This window comes from Carlito syrichta, unplaced genomic scaffold (genome assembly GCF_000164805.1).
Source record: "Carlito syrichta isolate Samal-C Ts95f unplaced genomic scaffold, Tarsius_syrichta-2.0.1 Scaffold315456, whole genome shotgun sequence".
Lineage (NCBI taxonomy): Eukaryota > Metazoa > Chordata > Mammalia > Primates > Tarsiidae > Carlito > Carlito syrichta.
In genome coordinates, this window is record NW_007259552.1 from 14291 (window position 1) to 34909 (window position 20619).

Consider the following 20619-nt stretch of genomic DNA (forward strand, 5'->3'; position numbering starts at 1 on the left):
GGAGGCCGCAGCTCGCCCCAGGCACTGGTGGTGTGATGTGGAATGGTTGCCGCCAGGGCGGCAGCAGCAGCCACCACAGTAATGGCCCAGACCTTGGCAATGCCTCAGCAAAGTCTACGGTTGAGGTCTGTGTGAAGAGCAGGCTGCAGACGATGGGATCTGCAACCTCCGGGGAGAGAGAGGTATGAGCTGATTTTCATAACCCAACCCAATACATGGTAGAATAGACATGATATAAATTCAAGCAAAGGAGAATTCTATGAAAAAAAGAAAGAGAAAATCAAATAAAGGCTGGGTGTGGTGGCTCACACCTGTAATCCTAGCACTTTGGGAAGCCAAAGCAGGAGGATTGCTTGAGCCGAGGAGTTTGAGACCAGTCCAGGAAACATAGCAAGACCTCATCTCTACAGAAAATCAAAAATTAGCCAGGTGTGATGGCATGCACCGATAGTCCCAGCAACTTGGGAGACTGAGACAGAAGGACCACCTGAGTCCAGGATATCAAAGCTGCAGTGAGCCACAGTCATGCCACTCAACCCCAGTCTGGGTGACAGAGTGAGACTGCAACTCAAAAAATAAATAAACAGTTTTCTAACCTGAATATATTGATTAATAAGAAACACAGAAAGCATTATCCTGTCCACATTTTATTCATCTGTGGTGAGTATACTATCAAATGAGCAATCAAAACTAATCACAACTGGATATTGACATGCCAGAGAGTGGTGCTGGATACTGATCTCATACCTAAGTACAAGAGCCAACTCAGAATAGATCAAAACATCTGTATATGAGCTAACACCATAAAACTTTTAAAAGAAAACATTGTAAATCTTTATGACCTCAGATTTGGCAATGGCTTCTTAGACATGACGCCTTAAAAAAAAAAAGGAAAATAGATAACTGGATTTCATCAAAATTAGAAACTTTCTGGCCGGGCTCGGTGGCTCAGCCTGTAATCTAGCACTTTGGGAGGCCAAGGCGAGTGGATTGCCTGAACCCATGGGCTTGAGACCAGCCCAGGCAACTTGGCGAGACCTTGCCTCTACAATAAATCAACAATTACCCAGGTGAGGTAGCACATGCCTGTAATTCCGGCTACTTGGAAGGTGAGGTGGGAAGATCACCAGAGCCCAGCAGGTCAAACTGGGGTGGCTGTGAGTGTGCCACTACACTCCAGCCCAGGTGACAGAATGAGACTCAAAACAACAACAACAAAAAAACTTTCTGTGGTTAAAAGGACACTGTCAGGAAGTGAAAAGGCAATGTACAGAATGTGAAAAAAGCGCTTGCAAATATTTTCTAACTAGAGTCTAGTTAGTATCTAGAATGCATACTGCATTTTTGTAATTGAAAAACAAAAAGACAAATAACCCAACTAAAAAATGGCCTTGAAGACATGCTTGGGATGTTCAACATCCTTAGTCATTAGAGACATGAGATACAAATCGAAACCACAGTGAGACACCACTTTACACCACTAAGCTTCCTGTAATCAGAAAAGACAAACAATATCAAGTGTCAGTAAGGACATGGACACTGGAGACTCAGTACACTGCTGGTAAGAATACAGGTTAGTATGGCTGCCGTAGGAAACTATTTGGCCATTTTTGAAAGGTTAACCATGGAGTTGTCATGTGACCCCGAAATTCCATTCTTAGATATAAGCCAAAATAATTGAAAACATGTTTTTTTTTAAGTTGGAGTCTCACTCTGACACCCAGGCTGGAGTGCAGTGGCATGTTCATGGCCACTGCAGCCTCAACCAGCTGGGCTCCGGCATCCTTCCACCTCAGCCTTCCAGGTAGATGGATCTACAGGCAGACTCTTGCCATGCCCAGCTAATTTTTTGACTTATTGTGGAGACTAGGTCTCACCAAGTTGCCCAGGCTGGTCTCGAACCTGTGAACTTAAGCAATCCTTTCACCTTGGCCTCCCAAAGTGCTGGGATTATAGGCGTGAGCCACCACATCTGGTAAAAACATGTTTACACAAAAACTTGAACATAAAAGTTCATGGCAGCATTATTCTTAATAGCCAAAAAGCGGAAACAGCCCATATATCCATCAACTGATAAACAGATAGACAAAATGTAATATATAGCTATAGAGCAGAATATTATTCACCCATGGAAGGAAGTGAAGTACTGATACATGTTACATCATTGATGGGCCATGAGGGCACTGGACTGAGTGGTAGAGGCCAGAAACAAAAGGCCACGTGTTGTATTTCGTTCCTGTGAAATGTCTAGAACAGGCAGACAGAAGCACAGGAAGAAAGTAGATTAGCAGTGGCCAGGGCCTGGGAGAAAGGGAAATGGGGAGTGACTGCTAATAGGTACCGGGTTTCCTTTAGTGGTGGTGAAGATGTTCTAGAATTAGATAGTGGTAAAATCTGCACAGCCTTACAAGTATACTAAAACCACAGAATTATATACTCCTGAAGGATGAATTTCACAGTGTGTGAATTAGATCTCAAATTTTAAAACAGTTAGCAATGACATGCATTTGCCCACTAGAAAAACGAGGTTAAATAGAGGACACAAGGGGGAATACTAAAGAGATGCTCTTTGAGGAGCAGAAGTCATATGTCTACTCAGATAAAGGGCTGGACATCTGGGGGAAATGGTGTTCCCATACCATGTAGTAAAACAGTACACTGCCATAACCCCTCTCAAGAACAATTTGGCAATAGCTACAAGTGGGCATTCTCAGAAAGGGGAAATGGGCATTCTCAGACCCAGGAATTCTACTCGTAGGTGGTTTTCTAATGTTTTTAACTAGAACCCATGGTAGGCAATATGTTTTTGTTTTGTTTTCTCCTTGGCCAGACTAGTTGAGAATATATTTTACATCATGACCAAATACACACATAAAGCTGAAGTTATATTTGTATGTGTACTATATTCTAATACTTTCTACCCTGATTTTTGTCTGTTTGTTTTTGTTTTTTGTTTTTTGTTTTTGAGTCAAGTCCTTGCTCTGTCCAGTCTGGAGCACAGTGGCGCAATCTCGGCTTACCACTGCCTCAACCTCCTGGGCTCAGGAAATCCTTCTGCCCTCGGCCTCCTAAGCAGATGGGACTACAGGGGTATACCGTGACACTTGGCTAATTTTTTTATTTGTGCCATTGCACTCCAGCCTGGGTGACAGAGTGAAATTCTGACATACATGAAATATTTAAAAACCTAAACATATTCTTACTATACAGCCCAGCAATCAAATTCCTTGGAGTATGCCCAAAGGTGAAAACTTATGTTCCCAACAAAAATCTACATAAGCATATTTACAGTGACTTTCTTCATAATTGTCAACACTTGAAAGCAAGCAAGATGCCCTTCAGAAGGCAAATGGATGAACAAGTTGTGGAATATTATTCAGGAAAAAAGAAGAAGAAAAAAATGAACTATAAAGTCAAAGAAAGACTTGGAGGAGCCTTAAAAACACATTGCTAAGTGAAAGGAGCCAAACTGAAAAAGCGACATACTGTATGATTCCAACAACATGACGTTTTGGTAAAGGTAAAACTGTGGAGACAGTAAAAAGGTCGCTGATTGCCAGGAGTTTGGTGGAAGGGAAGAGGAGAAGGACCAACAGGCGGATCACGAGGATCTGTGGGGCAAGGAAACTATTCTGTGTGACACAGTAATAACAGGCACATGTCATCACACATTTGTCAAAACCTGTGGAATGTACAACACAATGAGTAAGCCCTAATGTAAACCACGGGCTTTAGTTAATGACAGCATTAAATATTGGTTCATGAACTATAGCAAACATATCACAGTAATACAAGATGTAAACAATACGGGAAACCAAAGGAGGGATACATTTGGGAACTGCACTTTCCTGTAAATATAAAACTGTTCCAAAAATTAAAGACTATCAATCTATTTTTTTTTTTGAGTTGGAGTCTCACTCTATCGCCCAGACTGGAGTTCAGTGGCCGTTCCCGGCCTCGACCTGCTGGGCTCCAGCGATCCTTCTGCCTCACCCTTCCAAGTAGCCGGAATTACAGGCATGCGCTACCATGCCCGGCTGATTTTTTGATTTATTGTAGAGATTAGGTCTCACTGCCCAGGCGGGTCTCGAACCTATGAGCTCAGGCAATCCACTCACCTCAGCCTCCCAAAGGTGTAGGATTACAGACTGAGCCACCGAGCCGGGCTATCAATCTATTTTTTTTTTTTTTTTTGAGTTTAAGTCTCACTCTGTCACCCAGACTGGAGTGCAGTGGCTGACCCCAGCCACCGCAGCCTCGCCTGCTGGGCTCCGGCGATCCTTCCGCCTCAGCCTTCCAAGTAGCTGGAACTACAGGCATGCGCTACTACGCCCGGCTAATTTTTGATTTATTGTAGAGATGAGGTCTCCCCAAGTTGCCCAGGTGGGTCTCAAACCCACGGGCTCAGGCAATCCACTACCTCAACCTCCCAAAGGCACGGGATTACAGGCTGAGCCTCCGAGCCCGGCTATCAATCTATTTTAAAAACAGGAAACTAGATGACAATAAAAAAACCTGGCACTTTAAATGCCAGCCTATCAAGATTAAAAAACTGATGGAGCTATAAATGTCAGATAACTAAAAACAAACCTTCCTGAGCCGGGCTCGGTGGCTCAGCCTGTAATCCCGCGCCTTTGGGAGGCTGAGGTGAGTGGATTGCCTGATCCCGTGGGTTCGAGACCCGCCTGGGCAGCGAAACCTCATCTCTACAATAAATAAAAAAATCAGCCGGGTGTGGTAGCGCATGCCTGTAATTCCGGCTACTTGGAAGGCTGAGGCGGAAGGATCACCAGAGCCCAGCAGGTCGAGGCTGAGGTGGCCGGGAGCGGTCACTGCACTCCAGTCTGGGCGACAGAGTGAGACTCCAACTCAAAAAAAAACACAAAAAACCAAAAAAAAAACAAAGCTTCTTTACTGCTAACATTATTCAGATTTCCTAAACTATTGAAAAGGATATGCCAAATGCCCAAATAATAAATGCAAAAAATAACAGGGTAAACCCCTTGGGTCCCCTCCCACTTTGGGAGCTTTTCTGTCCTTTCAATAAACCCTGCTTTCAAAATAAAATAAAATTACAATAATTAGGCCTCTCTGGTCTATATAAAGGAATCATAGTCAAAAATAAGTATTCCTGCTGGGCGCGGTGGCTCACGCCTGTAATCCCAGCACTTTGAGAGGAGGAGGTGAGAGGATTACCTGAGCTCAGGGGTTCAAGACCTGCCTGGACAATATGGTGAGACCTTGTCTCTACAATAAATTTAAAAAATCAGCCTGGCATGGTGGCGCACACATGTGGTTCCAGCTACTTGGAAGACTGAGGCGGAAGGATCACCTGAGCCCAGGAGGTCAAGGCTACGGTGGTCATAAGCATGCCACTGCACTCCAGCCTTGGCAACAGAGTAAGACTCTGACTCAAAAGAAAAAAAAAAAAGAAAAGAAAAAGCATATATGTGAAAACAGGAATCAAGTATTGTCTATTGCCAGGCACGGTGGCTCATGCCTATAATCTCAGGACTTTGGAATGCTGAGGCAAGAGGATTTCCTGAGCCCAGGGGTTTGAGACAACCTGGGCAATCTGGTGAGACCTCTTCTACAATAAATCAAAAAATTACCCAGTCAGGGTGACACATGCCTGTGGTTCCAGCTACTTGGAAGGCTGAGGCAGAAGGATCACCTGAGCCCAGCAGGTCGAGGATATAGTGGTCATAAGCGTGTCACTGCAAAACCAAACTATGAAAGCATCTGCCACACAAAAATAAAAAACTATTCCTAAAAACAAACTATGAAAGCATCTGCCACACATTACCAGAAAGGTAGAAAGAGAGCATGACACAGAAAAATAGTCTGGGTGTAGTAGCTCACACCTATAATCCCAGTACTTCGGGAGGCTGAGGTAGGAGGATTGCTTGAGCCCAGGAGCTCCAGACCAGCCTAGGCAATAGAGCAAGATATCATCTCTACAAAAAAATCTGGCTGGGCTTGGTGGCTCAGCCTGTAATCCCGCGCTCTGGGAGGGCGAGGTGAGTGGATTGCCTGAGCCTGCGGGTTCAAGACCCACCTGGGAAACTTTGCAAGACCTCATCTCTACAACAAATCATAAAATTAGCTGGGCGTGGTAGTGGGCGCCTGTAGTTCCAGCTACTTGGAAGGCTGAGGTGGAAGGATCGCCGGAGCCCAGCAGGTCGAAGCTGCGAAGGAGCAGCCACTGCATTCCAGTCTGGGCAACAGAGTGAGACTCCAACTCAAAACAAAAAATCAAAAACTTAGCCAGGTGTGATGATATGCACCTATAGTTCCAGCTACTCAAGAGGCTGAGGTAGAAGGATTGCCTGAGATCAGAAGGATCATGCTACTCCACTCCAGTCCAGGTGACAGAGTTAGACATCGAACTTAAAAAATAATACTGAAATCAAAGCCATATAGGCTTGCGATGCCAACACTAATAGTAACACTTAACTTCACTGGATCTCTTTTCAGCATCTCTAAAATGAAAAGATTGAACTTCCACTTCCAGTCAAAATGAGGGTAACAGAGACTGAATCTGCCCTCCCACCTAAACCCAAAAAATAACGGACAAAATATAAAAAAACAATCGTTTTCAAGACATTGGGTATTAGGTAACAAAGAACAGTGACCCCTGGGAGAAGGGAAATAGATGAGGTGAGCCCGATGATTGCCCCCAAGCACAGTCCGAAAGCCCTCCTGAGTTGAGGAGACGAAGCAGGGGAATCAGGGAGACCAAGGTAAGCAACTAGAGTTCACAGGCAGAGCACCTGAGAGGAGAGAGTTACAGAGAGAAAGAACCCGGGGATCTGCAGAGGGCCCCACTGGAGTGTTCAGCTAAGTACTGATCAATGCATGTGTGAACAAAAACTACTTGAGGGTGGAGAAAAAGGCACTTGAAAGATCTAGAGAGAAGAGTACCCAGTGTTCACATAGGTTCAGGAACAGTGCCTGTTCCCCTAGTCAGACTGCAGAATCCTCATAATTCAAGGGGAGAGTACTCAGAGAAGTCTTGCCTCCATAATGAGGAATAAATAGTACTAGATTAGACACTGCTTTGGTCCCTTTTAACAAATCTAAAAAACAAGAAGAAAAAGGCCCCAAGAATTTCCAAATTACTAAACTGCACCCCAGAACAAAGCTCAATATTTTAAAGAAATACAAAATAACCAGTACCCAACAATGTAAAACCCATGTCTACATCTAATCAGAAATGTGCAGGCATACAAGAAGCCTGCAAGAAAAACATGAAAACAAGAAAAACATGACTCAAATGAGCAGAAAAATCAGTCAAAACTGACTCAGAACAAACACAGATGTCAAAATTAACAGAAAACAAAAATAGATTTAGTTCTCTGTACTCCATATATTCAAAAAGTGAAAAGCACTGAATTTAACTTCTGGAGCTAAAAATTACAACATCTGAAATGAAAAATACATTGAGCAAGATTAACAGCACATTATGTGTGTGTGTGTCTATATATATGTGGCTAGAATGCAGTGACACCCTCACAGCCACTGCAGCCTCAACCCGCTGGGCTCAGATAATCCTTCCACCTCAGCCTTCCAAGTAGCTGGAACCACAAGTGTGTGCCACCATGCCTGGATAATTTTTTAATTTATTGTAGAGACAAGATCTCGCCAACCTGCCAAGGCTGGTCTTGACACCCTGGACTCAGGCAATCCTCTTACCTCTGCCTCGCAAAATGCCGGGATTATAGGTGTGAGCCTCTGCACCTGGCTAACAGAACATTATGAAACTAAATGAACTCACGACAAGCATGGCGGCTCACACCTGTAATCCCACCACTTTGGGAGACCGAGACAGGAGAACTGCTCAAGTTTAGGAGTTTGAGACCAGCCTGGGGAATACAGTAAGACTAAAATTTAAAAAATTAGTCAGGCATGATGGTGAGCACCCTGCTACTTGGGAGACAAAGGCAGAAAGATCACCTAAGCCGAGGAGGTGAAGGTTGTGGTGAGAGTGATCATGTCCCTGTGCTCCACCCACAAGTTTGAGATTGCAGTGAGTTGTGACCATGCCACTGCACTCCAGCCTGGGCAACAAAGTGAGAACCCAATTCTAAATAAATAGCTGTGTGCAGTGGTCCACACCTATAATCCCAGCACTTTGGAAGGCTAAAGTGAGAGGATTGCTTGAGGCCAAGAGTTTAAGAACAGCCAGAGCAAAATAGCGAGACCTCATTGCTCTATAAATAAATACCTAAATAAATAAATAAAGGAAGTCCTTCAGGCTAGAAAAATGACACTAGACAGAAATATGAACAAAAAAATTACGAAAGAAACAATACAGCTAATGATAACTACATGAGCAAGCATATGACTTTTTCTTATTATTTAAATATCTTTAAGATAATTGACTTGAAACAAAAATAAAAACAATGTTATTAAAGTAACAAAATGTGACGATAGCACAAATCAAAATCATTTGGTTGAAACAGACTGTTGCTTGATTTTAGAAAATACACAAAAACCCATACTTCTGAAATTATGCTGATGCCTAAGCTAAGAAAGCGGACTTGCATTTGCTTCCCAGTCTGACCGCTTAGTAGAATAAATCCTGCGAGCAGCAGCACTTGTAAATTTGTGAAAATGAATTTTATCTTTCCTTAAAAAAGAAATTTTTTAATCCATCACACTTTCCTCCCTCACACTTTAGTTTTTGATAAACAATAAAAATGAGCCAGTTATCAAAGAAGAAATAGTTCTTATTTCAAAAGAAAAACACAAAAAACAAGTTGCTGGTTCCTAACAGGAAAAATACATTTTAATAATTGTGTGATAAGAAGCTGCTTACGTACACGTTGCAGATCAGATCCTTGGAGTTAAGATGTTCGTCTCCATAGATGGGTGATTGTAACTCTATGGTCATTAAGATTTCCAATTGCATTCATGCATCTGTGTACACATGAGCAACCGGCGCGCAGTGGAGGTGGACACTCCTCAGTCTCCTGTTTCACTCTGCTGTCTGCTCTTCCACTGCTGCGTCCCTAATGTACACAGGTTAGTGATACTTAGGAGTATACAGTGTTGCCCATCAATAAAAAATCACCACGTTGGTTTAAAAAAAAAGTTTCTCATGTTATATTTCAATGTTAGCACTTCTCATTTCCCTATATTCTCTTTTTCTTAAAACTTCTTGATAATGTCCTCATTTTGCTACACATCTTATGTGTACCTATGTGCTTTTTTTTTTAATAGGCTGGGCTCGGTGGCTCAGTCTTTAATCCCAGCACTTTGGGAGGCCGAGATGAGTGGATTGCCTGAGCCCGTGGTTTTGAGTTCAGCCTGGACAACTTTGCAAGAACTCATCTCTATGATAAATCAAAAATTAGCCAGGCATGGTAGCGCACACCTGTAGTTCTAGCTACTTGGAAGACTGAGGCAGAAGGATCACCAGAGCCCAGTAGGTTGATGCTGGGGTGGCCGTGAGTGTGCCACTGCACTTCAGCCTGGGCAACAGAGTATGACTCCAACTCAAAAAAAAAATTAAGCTGGGTACAGTGGTTCATGCTTTTGGGAAACCAAGGCAGAAGGATCACTTTGAAGCCAGAAGTTCATGACCAGCCTGGGCAACATAGTGAGACAATCTCTACACAAACGTTTTTGAATTAGAAGGTTTTCCAATATACCTTTCTCCTGAAACCTTGCTTTTAAAAAGAGATAAAATTTTAAATATGTAAACTGAAAAAGAAAAAGAATAGATGTGAAAACAGTAATCAAGAATTGTATATTGCCAGGCCTGGTGGCTCATGCCTGTAATCCCAGCACTTTGGTAGGCAGAGGTGAGAGAATTCCCTGAGTCCAGGGGTTCGAGACTACTCTGGGCAACTTGGCGAGACCTCATCTCTACAATAAATCAAAAAATTAGCCAGATGTGGTAGTGCGTGCCTGTGGCTCCAGCTACATGGAAGTCTGAGGCAGAAGGATCACCTGAGCCAGTAGGTCGAGGCTGTGGTGGCCATGAGCATGCCACTGTACTCCAGAGTGGGCAACAGAGTGAAACTCTGACTCAAAAAAAACATTGTATATTGACTAAATTGGCATTTAGGAAAAATCTGACACTGAACAATGAATCTAAAATCCTCAGCCTTGGAAAGACTAAGAAATTAGAGGTGTGAACAACTGTGAAGGCATGCATAGGATGGGGCTATAAATGGAAGGCATGGATTAAAGACTGTATACGAAATATTCAACATGCCCCCTCAACTCTTACTAAGAAATGTGTGGAGAGGCTCTGACTGAAGCTTACTGGGCATGGGTGAGACTAAGGGAAGAAGCCCTACTGACACCTAGGAGGTAGTAAATGCCCATCTTCTGAACAGTGAGATACCCCAGTACCCTTTCCCTGCTCAGCTCCCAGAACAAAGGCAGCCAGATCTGTGACACCCATGCAGGAGTAAGGAAGACAAGAAGAGAAGTAATATCATAATTTTAATAAGGGTGTCTGATCTAAACCAGGCAAAGTGGGGATCAAAGGTAGCCCCAAACCTCACCTGGATGATGCCCACTTATATACCTAATCCTGAATTATACTCCACATCTTTAAAATAAAATAAATTTTAAAGTGAGAGAGAAGCTGGGCTCGGTGGCTCAGCCTGTAATTCCGCACCTTTGGGAAGCTGAGGTGAGTGGATTGCCTGAGCCCGCGGGTTCGAGACCCGCCTGGGCAGCGAGACCTCATCTCTACAATAAATTTTAAAAAAAATCAACTGGGTGTGGTAGCGCATGCCTGTAATTCCGGCTACTTGGAAGGCTGAGGCGGAAGGATCACCGGAGCCCAGCAGGTCGAGGCTGCAGTGGCCGGGAGTGGCCTGCACTCCAGTCTGGGTGACAGAGTGAGACTCCAACTCAAAAAAAAAAAAAAAGTGAGAGAGAGAGAGAGAAGTAGTATCTATAACAATTGAGAGCGTTAGCTTCTGAGAATTGAAAACCATTTGTTATGCAAATAAAAAACCTTATTAGGGAATAGGCACAGAGCTGTCAAGAGTAGCAACAGTTCCAAAATGCAGTCATTCTGAAAAAAACTCTAGTTTCTTTGATAACATTCTACAGGGAGGAATGAGTCTCCTCCCTGATTTCTTCAGAGTGCCTTCATTAATGTTGTGTGATTTTAGCAGTCTTTGCAATTAATAAGGTTAATAATATGCTTTCCTTTGAAAGCAGAAAGAGAAAAAAGAATAAGTTCACCATTTAGAGTAATAAAAAGTTTCTAATATCTTTAGAGAATGACATTTGATTATTTCTTATATTTATTTTTCTCTGATGAAAATATCTGATCTTGCATTTTGTCTTCATTTTTCACTATTATTAACACTACTTGTGTTAATATAGGCAGGTTTTGAACTGTGTTTGAATTTTGTTGTTTTAATTGTCAAGGTGCAAAATTTTTGTTAATGGTGCAAGAGACTTCAAATATTAGTTGATTTGTCCCAACACTTGGAATTGTGTCTTACCCTTATAATACCCCATAGAGTGTTTGTCTCTTGCCTCTTTCAGCTATAATCCTCTGTTGTTTGTACTCAAATTTTGTTAATGTTGCTGTGGGAGCGATGTAAAGTGGGGAGGTTGATGTTTTCATTTTTCACAGGATTTGATGTCTAGGCCTCAGGGAATAACTTTCCCAAGACTCCTTTATTCTTCTCCAGAGGTGAACCTTCTTTATTTTAATTCCTCTCATTCTTTTCCTCTGGATTCAGTGGTTATCCATCAGTGTCTTTGAGACAATAGTTTTGAAGTACTTTCCCCTGCAGATTAAAGGTTTTACCTAGAGAAAAGAAGGAATGTGTATTTGGGTAGGATTTTGGTGGTTGCTTTCCCATCTTTTCCCCATGAAGCAATGGTATTCTACCAGTGTGCTCAGAGTACAGAGCTCCTATTCCTTCTATCTATAAGTTAAGCCATTTACTTAGCTGCTGTTTTCCTACCCTAGACAACACCAAAGGGTGGAGCATTGGGAGTTTTTCTATAAATTCTTCATGGTTCTCTCTTCGATATTCTCATGAAGTTCCTGAGAGAAAAGCCAGGAATATTATGAGAGGTATGATGGCAAGACTTAGGAACTTCACATTCCCATACTAGTCCACACTCAGCCTTGAGCATTTTATCAAAATGTCTACTATAATCTTCATACAATTTCATATGTCATCTTGTGACATCCTTCCCAGAGAAGAAAATGTTTGGTGTCATTTTATTTCTTTTTTTTTTTTGAGTTGGAGTCTCACTCTGTCGCCCAGACTGGAGTGCAGTGGCTGCTCCCAGTCACCGCAGCCTCAACCTGCTGGGGCTCCCGCGATCCTTCCGCCTCAGCCTTCCAAGTAGCTGGAACTACAGGCGCGCACTACCACACCCGGCTAATTTTTGATTTATTGTAGAGATGAGGTCTCACCAAGTTGCCCAGGCGGGTCTCGAACCCGCGGGCTCAGGCAATCCATTCACCTCAGCCTCCCAAAGTGCAGGATTACAGGCTGAGCCACTGAGCTCAGCTGTCATTTTATTTCTAAAGGCACCTGTCTCCAAATTTCAGAATAGCCTTTTCACCTTTCATTTTAGTTCTCCAATTGATCCAAGAAAAATCACAGATTTTCATTATTTTTTCGGTTTTTTTAACTGTCTCTAACTCTGAGCTACAGCCAGAAGGCTCATAAATTCTTATTTTAATTTTATCTTCATTAAATTATAACACATTTTAATCTGTTAACTTTGTAATTTTGATATATGGATTTATGAGTTTTTGTGTATGTATAGGTTATGTAACCGCCACCTCAACTAGGACAGAACAGTTTCATCAAACTCCAATGTGCTATTGCTTGATAGTGATATCCTTCACCTGCCCACAATCCTTGGGAGCCACGAATTTGCTCACTATCACACAAGTTTTTACCTACTGAAGAAGTCACAAATGTGAAATCACACATATGCAATCTCTTGAAACAAGTTTCTCTCACTCTGTAATATTCATACAATGTATTGCATCCATCAATAGTTCTTCTATTTTTATTGCTGAATAAAATTCTATTGTATGTAAATAGCACACTTTATTTGCCTATTCACCACCTGAAGGACATTTAGGTTGTCTCAACTTTTGACCATCACAAAGCCACTATAAACATTTGTGTATCTAAATTACTTTTAAATACTTATAAACATCAAATTTATTTTCAGTAGAAAAATATGGCCTTAACCCTAAAAGAAATTCCAAAAATTGTCCTAAAATTATGATTACAAAAAAGTGAAATCATTAGCTACATATCTATTTAGCACCTCAAAGAGAACATTTATTCAAAAGTATGTAAATCAGTATGTGTTTATAAGACCATTGGTAATAATGACTTCAGAATCTAATCTTGTATGCCTAGTAGTGCTCTTGGCTGCAGTAAAAATGGATTCATGCTGGTTTTACCAATGAGCTCTTATCTAGCTCTTATGAATCACACATACAGTTTTCAGTCTTGTAAATTCCTCTTCTCCTTTGCTCCCACTTTCAAACAGCTAGACTCTCCTCACTCATTAGATTCCCAAGAGAAAGTCACATCTTAGTCTGTTGTGCACATAACTCAAGGAAGTGATATAATACCTTATGAATAGTCTTATCAGAACCCTACTCACTCAGGTAAGGAAGAGACGATATCCTATTCCTCCTCAGAATGGGAACTCACAGGATTCAAATATATTTGTTAAAAACTAATCTTTGCAAAATCCATAGCTACTCTCTCAAACCATGTGTATCTTATCTGTGATTAGTTGGGACATTTAAGTGATTCTTAGACACTAAATTTGAAATTCCGGAAACTCATTTGAAATCTAACATTTATTATAACTCAATTTTTAAATAGAGACTTTTTGACACTTGTTCACTTAAAAATATTTTTAAGTGGCAAATATATTTGTCTGCATGTCGTTTTGAAATATGTATACATTGTGGAATGACAAAATCAGTCTAATTAACATATATATTACACAAATACTTATAATTTTTTGTGATGAGAACACAAAACCTACGTTCTAAGCAATTTTCAAGAATTCTATATACCACGTTATTACCTACTGTCATCATGTACAATAGATTTCTTGAGTTTATTCTTATTATCTAACTGAAATTTTGTATCTTACGCTAACCTCCTCCAGGGTCTGGTAACCATCATTCTATTCTCTACTTCTATGAGCTCAACTATTTTACACTCCAAATATAGGTGAGATCATGTGGTATTAGCCATATGGGTCTGGCTTGCTTCGCTTAGTGTAATGTCCTCCAGGTTCATCCATGTTGATGTAAATGACAGGATTTCCTTCTTTTTAAAGGATTAATCACATTTTATTGTGTACATGTACCTAATTTTATTTATTTATTTATTTTTTTGAGTTGGAGTCTCACTCTGTCACCCAGACTGGAGTGCAGTGGCCACTCCCAGCCACTGCAGCCTCAACCTGCTGGGCTCCGGCGATCCTTCTGCCTCAGCCTTCCAAGTAGCCAGAATTACAGGCATGCGCTACCATGCCCGGCTGATGTTTTGATTTACTGTAGAGATGAGGTCTCGCTGCCCAGGCGGGTCTCGAACCTGCGGGCTCAGGCAATCCACTCACCTCAGCCTCCCAAAGGCGCGGGATTACAGGTTGAGCCACCAAGCCCGGCTACTTATTCATTTTTAAATCCATAGTAACTTTTAATCCAATAACTCTGTTTTACAAGTTTGGTAGCAGAAGTTATATCTATAGTCATATAGAGCTATATTTATTTAATTAAGATGCTTACTAAAAAAACAAAACTAATATTGATTATTTATTGCTAAGTTTTTAATATATATCAACATGTAAACATTATAATCCTATGAGTAGGAACCAAACACACATAATTGTCAAAACTCATGAGATAGGCACTAAACACAATGTGAAGCAGAGAAAATGGAAGCATAGAGGGAGTAACTTGTCCAAATTTACTGACTTGGAAAGTTGTAGAGACAAAACTCAAACCCAAGTCTCTTTGAAGCCAAGCTTTTGTGTTTAGGTGTTTAATCGATTGTTTCAGTAATAATACACACTAAACACTCTCTGATGGCATGGTGTAGTTCCTCTATGGAATAAGTTGTCTTAGACATGTAACTGTTAAATATTTGTACCTGTAAGGTTCATGGTAACTTGGTATTCTGCAGTTAACTTTGCTAAGTTCACTTATGGGACACACTTATCAGGTAGTCAAGACAGCAATTCAGTAGAAGCCAGAAAACAAACTACAAAATAGATAATTGCCACCATATCCAGTGCCATACTACAGATTAATCTACAGAGACTGCTACATCCAAACTCAATCACAGCAAAGGACCCTGTAGTAATTACTACAGGAGGTCATGAGGTCAGAAGTTAAATATTTTGCCTGATAAATAGGGTTGTATGTGCTGTAACCTATATGATATTTTCACATTCACTTAAGGGGGAAGGGTTTAAGAATCCATAAAGATGTGTCAAGTTACTTTTTCAAATAAAAATGGCTTAAACAAATCAATAAGACCATTTCTTTTATAATTGAGCAGAGGTCTTAACTTTCTTTTAGAAGCATTCTACTAGTTTTCTTTCTGGTTAACTTGCATTTTTTAAAAGCAATCTTTGACTATAATAATGGTGATAATATTTGTAAAGCAGTTTTTTCTACATTTAAAATTGTGTAAATATGGTTTTATAGCATCAAGTAGTTCTCCTATAAAATAATCCAACATTTTGTTAACTATTAGTTATACTGTCTGTGTAAGTATTTTAAAAATCCTATATACTATAGTATCTTCACTATTTTTCTTTTATAACTTAACAAATAGAATCAGATTTACTCAGAGAAATGACAAAATTGTAAAACCATGCTCCCTCTGTATACAAGTGGTGACAATGGTAAATCTGTTAATGGCCTTCATGGTTATTTAGCAGTTTTAGAACATATATTCTAAACTATCTTAAATGATTTCAAGTGTAAAATAAATAAATAATCATAACAAAGCATATATGCCAATAAGCCTTGAATAAAAGGAAAAAATAATTTAAAAATCAGTTTATAAGATAAAGGATACATGAATGACACTAACATTCTTATGGCATATTTAAATGTCCTTAATTATGTGAAAATTTGCAAAATTGTTTATCTGTCCTCTAACTTTCTCAAACGAAAAATTACATAAAATGATAAGGAATACGTTTCAGCAGTTATTAATTTCTGCTTTTGTGAACATTTAGAAAATCTAAGAGCTTAATATACAAAATGGATAAAGAAAGAAAAGTTTTATGTTAAATTCAGTTTCTATTCTATCAATTATATAATCTAAAGCAATATGAAGCATGATATAGATCACTGCTATGAGTTGAATTATGGCTTCCCCCAAAAAGATATGTTAAAAGCCTAACCTCTCAGAATCTATAAATATTTCCTTATTCAGAAATAGGGTCTTTGTAGATTTAATTCAGTTAAGGTAAGGTCACTAAGGTGGGCCCTAGAACAATATGACTATTTATTGTGACCGTTATCCTGTAAGAAGGGGAAATATGAACACAGAGGTAGACACAGAGGGAAAATGATGTAGAGACACATGAGGAGTACGTCATGTGACTATGAAGGCAGAGACTGAAGTTACAAGGCTGCACACCAAGAAATGCCAAATTATTGCCAGCAAACCACAGGTAGCTAAAAACAAAAGGCAAGGAAGGGTTCTCTTACTGGCTTCAGCGAGAGCATGGTCTTTTTAGACACCTTGATTTTAGATGTCTAGTTTCAAGGACTATGAGACAATAAATTTCTCTAGTTTTAAGCCACCCAGTTAGTGGTATTTTTTTGGACCTAGAAAATTAATACAATCACCATATATGCCATTATATGTACTTATATATTTGCATGCTAAAGTTGGGGATAGGTTTATTTTATAATATTTCTAAAAATGAAAATTTGGCACTAGACGTAATGGATTAAAAATAATGATTAGTGAAGTTAATAGCATGCTTTGTATCATGCAGTTAGTAGTAAACAGAGAAGACAATCTCAACCTCTTTACCTCCAAAATTCTGTATGTTACTCACTATTCTAACCTACAGTTGTTTGAGGACTTAAAATACTTCTTTATTCTTTGGATCTTGTTTCAGGGAATAAATTAAATTATATATGTGCATGTATATATATTTTATATGCACACGAAAATATATTTAGGCCAGTCGCCGCTGAGCCGCCAGCGCTTCACGTGTCCGCGTCTGCGCCCTCGTCTGCCCGCGGCGCCATAGACGGCGACCACAAGCCTGACCGGCAGAAGCTGCAGGCCCCAAAGGACACGGGCAACCGCCTGCACATCCACGCCCTCCAGGCCACCACGGCGGCGGCTCGGGCCACCCCACATCATGCTGCAGTGCTGCGGAGCTCACGGCAGCCCTCTTTTTCCCACCATGCGCCCCAAGTCACAGGACCCCCGGCACCCTCACAACGACCGCTTCGGGCTCCCCGAGGGCCACGCAGCTCCCATCCTGCACGCAGTCTGGGCGGAAGCCGGCCTCCAGCCCGAGGCCGAGCTGCTGAGCCCGAGGAAGATCAGTTCTGACGAGGTCGGGCTTCCTGTTCCAAAACCAGCTTTCCCTGGCGCGGCCACTGGCTCCCTGGGCCAGGGTCTTGGAGCCGCGGGCGGGCTGGCCTACGCTAGCGAGGACTCCCGCAAGGCGGCTACCGAGTCTATTGCGTGCTGGGAGCTGGGGAGCTGTCAGAGGGCTCCGTGTGGGAAGCCATGGCCTTTGCTGGCATCTGCAAGCTGCACAACCTCGTCGCCGTCCTTGGCATCAGCCGCCGGGGCCAGAGTGACCCAGCTCCACCGCAGCACTGCGTGGATGCCCACCGGAAGCGCGGGAGGCCTTCGGCTGGCATGCCGCCACAGCGCGGAGGAGCCACGCGAGGCCTTTGGGCGGGCCAAGCTCCAGCCAACAGCCATCCCCGCCAAGACCTTCAAGGGTCGAGGGGTCACGGGGGCAGAGGACAGAGAGTCTTGGCATGGAAAGCCCCGCCCCCAAAACGTGGCTGAGCAGACAGACCCTAGCGGAGATCTACAGCTGGATCCAAAGCAGAAAGAAGATCCTGGCGACGCCCCTCGGGAGGACGCCCCCTCGGGGGACATCGCCAACACCCGCGGGCCCACCCCGCCCAGCTACAAAGCTGGGGACAAGACAGCCACCCGTAAGGCCTCCGGGCAGGCCCTGGCCAAGCTGGGCCATGCCAGCGACCGCGTCACTGCCCTGGACGGGGACACCAGGAATTCCTCCTTCTCGGAGCTCTTCAAAAAGGAACGCCCAGGCCGCTTCATCGAGTGCCACGTGGCCGAGCAGAACACGGCGAGCTTCGCAGTGGGCCGCTCCACGCCGACGGGACGGTGCCCTTCTGCAGCACCTTCGTGGCCTTCCTCACACGGGCTTTTGGCCAGATTCGCATGGCGGCCCTCTCCGAAGCATCACTCTCCGCAGCTCCCACTGCGGCGTGTCCATCGGGGATTCGGGCCCTCGCAGATGGCCCTGGAGGGTCTGGCCATGTTTCCGTCTGTTCCCATGTGCACCGTCTTTTACCCAAGTGATGGGGCTGCTACCGAGAAGGCGGTGGTACTAGCAGCCAATACCAAGGGCATCTGCTTTATCCAGACCAGCCGCCCGGAAAATGTCATCATCTATAACAACCATGAGAACTTCCAGGTCGGACAAGCCAAGGTGGTCGGTCCTGACGAGCCAGGATGACCAGGTGACTGTGATCGGGCTGGGGTAACCCTGTATGAGGCTTTGGCTGCCGCTGAGTTGCTGAAAAGAGAAAAAGTCAGCATCCGGGTACTGAACCCCTTCACCATCAAGCCCCTAGACGTCCGGGTCATTCTTGACAGCGCTCCTGCCACCAAGGGCAGGATCCTTACGATGGAGGACCACTATTACGAAGGTGAGGCAGTGTCCACTGCAGTCGTGGGTGAGCCTGGCGTCACTGTCACGTGTCTGGCTCTTAGCCAGGTACCAAGAAACCGGCTGTGCTGCTGAAGATGTTTGGTATTGACAAGGATGCCATTGTGCAAGCTGCAAGGGGCCTGGTCAGCAGGCCTAGGCCTGGTCAGCAAGGTCATGCCTGTACCTTGCATGCCATTTGACACAGAATAGGACACAGATTTTAATTACCTTTTCTTTCTCACTGATACATTCCATTTATGTAGTGGATCGTTATTGAGCTCACATTATGTGTTCCACACAGTTCTAGTAATCTTCATTCACTGAAATTTAAGTACAGTTTAACCTTCAAAGCACATGCAAAGGGTTTTCCTTTTGTCTTTCGTTGTTGTTTTATCTCTCTCACTCTTCAATCAACTATGTATGCATCTTGAATAGGAAAAGAACAACAATATCTTAACTGTTAAAGGTAATGTTTTTTAAAAAACACTATACCTTTAACAAAAAAATAATGATACAAAGTCACCCTAAAAGGTCTTCCCTAAAATAGTAATTTCTAAGGCAAAATAATCATTCTGTGTGGTAATGGCAAAATTAGCAAATGTTAATATGAAAGAAATTAGAAGAAGTGAACTTTGTCATTCAAGAAAATGACGTTATTAAAAATTGCTGCCGGGCTCAGTGGCTCAGCCTGTAATCCCGCACCTTTGGGAGGCTGAGGTGAGTGGATTGCCTGAGCCCATGGGTTCGAGACCTGCCTGGGCAGGTGAGACCTCATCTCTACAATAAATAAAAAAATCAGCCAGGCGTGGTAGTGCGTGCCTGTAATTCCGGCTACTCGAAAGGCTGAGGCGGAAGGATCGCCGGAACCCAACAGGTTGAGGCTGCGGTGGCCGGGAGCGGCCACTGCACTCCAGTCTGGGCCACCCAGTGAGACTCCAACTCAAAAAAACAAAATTGTTGACAGAGATGCTATAGGTGACCCAATCTGTGAAATCTTCAGTCATCTCATGGAATGAAGTGCTATCATTGATGTTGAAAAAGCTAAAAACTAACAGTAGAGTGACATCTGGATTCTAAAGTTCCAAATCATCAGTCTTTTTCTTCTTTTCAGTAGAAGCCAGAGATTCCATATCCACCATAGCACAGTGGGCGGCAGCAGCCATATCTGTAGTCTCCACAGACACAGCCATATCTCAAGCCATAGCCATAACCCGGGCTTCCATAGCTGTAGCCAAGGCCACCATGATAGTTGCTGTAGTCGTAGCTCATGGTGCCAGAAATTGAGGATTTTGTTCATTGATGAGGCTGTGTTTCTCAAGTATGAATGCCACCATCTTCCCGGGGACTCTAATATACCTCTGAAAAGGGTGTGGTAACAGAAACAGACTTGAATAATCCTCATTCTATGACCTCAGTGACAAGAAAGACAATCTCAGACCATTTGTCCAGATTCCAACGAGATGCACTGTGTCAATTTGAACAATGAATACTGCATCTTCAAAGACTGCACACGAGGCAACTGCCATTTATAAAATCCCCTGCCCAGGTATCACAGCATCTCATCGACATTCAAAATAATGGATGCAGCCGGGCTCGGTGGCTCAGCCTGTAATCCCGTGCCTTTGGGAGGCTGAGGTGAGTGGATTGCCTGAGCCCCCGGGTTTGAAACCC

The 20619-nt window shown here is 42.6% G+C and overlaps 1 pseudogene; it reads left to right on the forward strand.

Moving 5' to 3' along the window:
- LOC103275422 overlaps positions 1-19148 on the forward strand; it is a 33261-nt pseudogene extending 14113 nt beyond the window's left edge.
- Positions 19149-20619: the final 1471 nt, after the last annotated feature.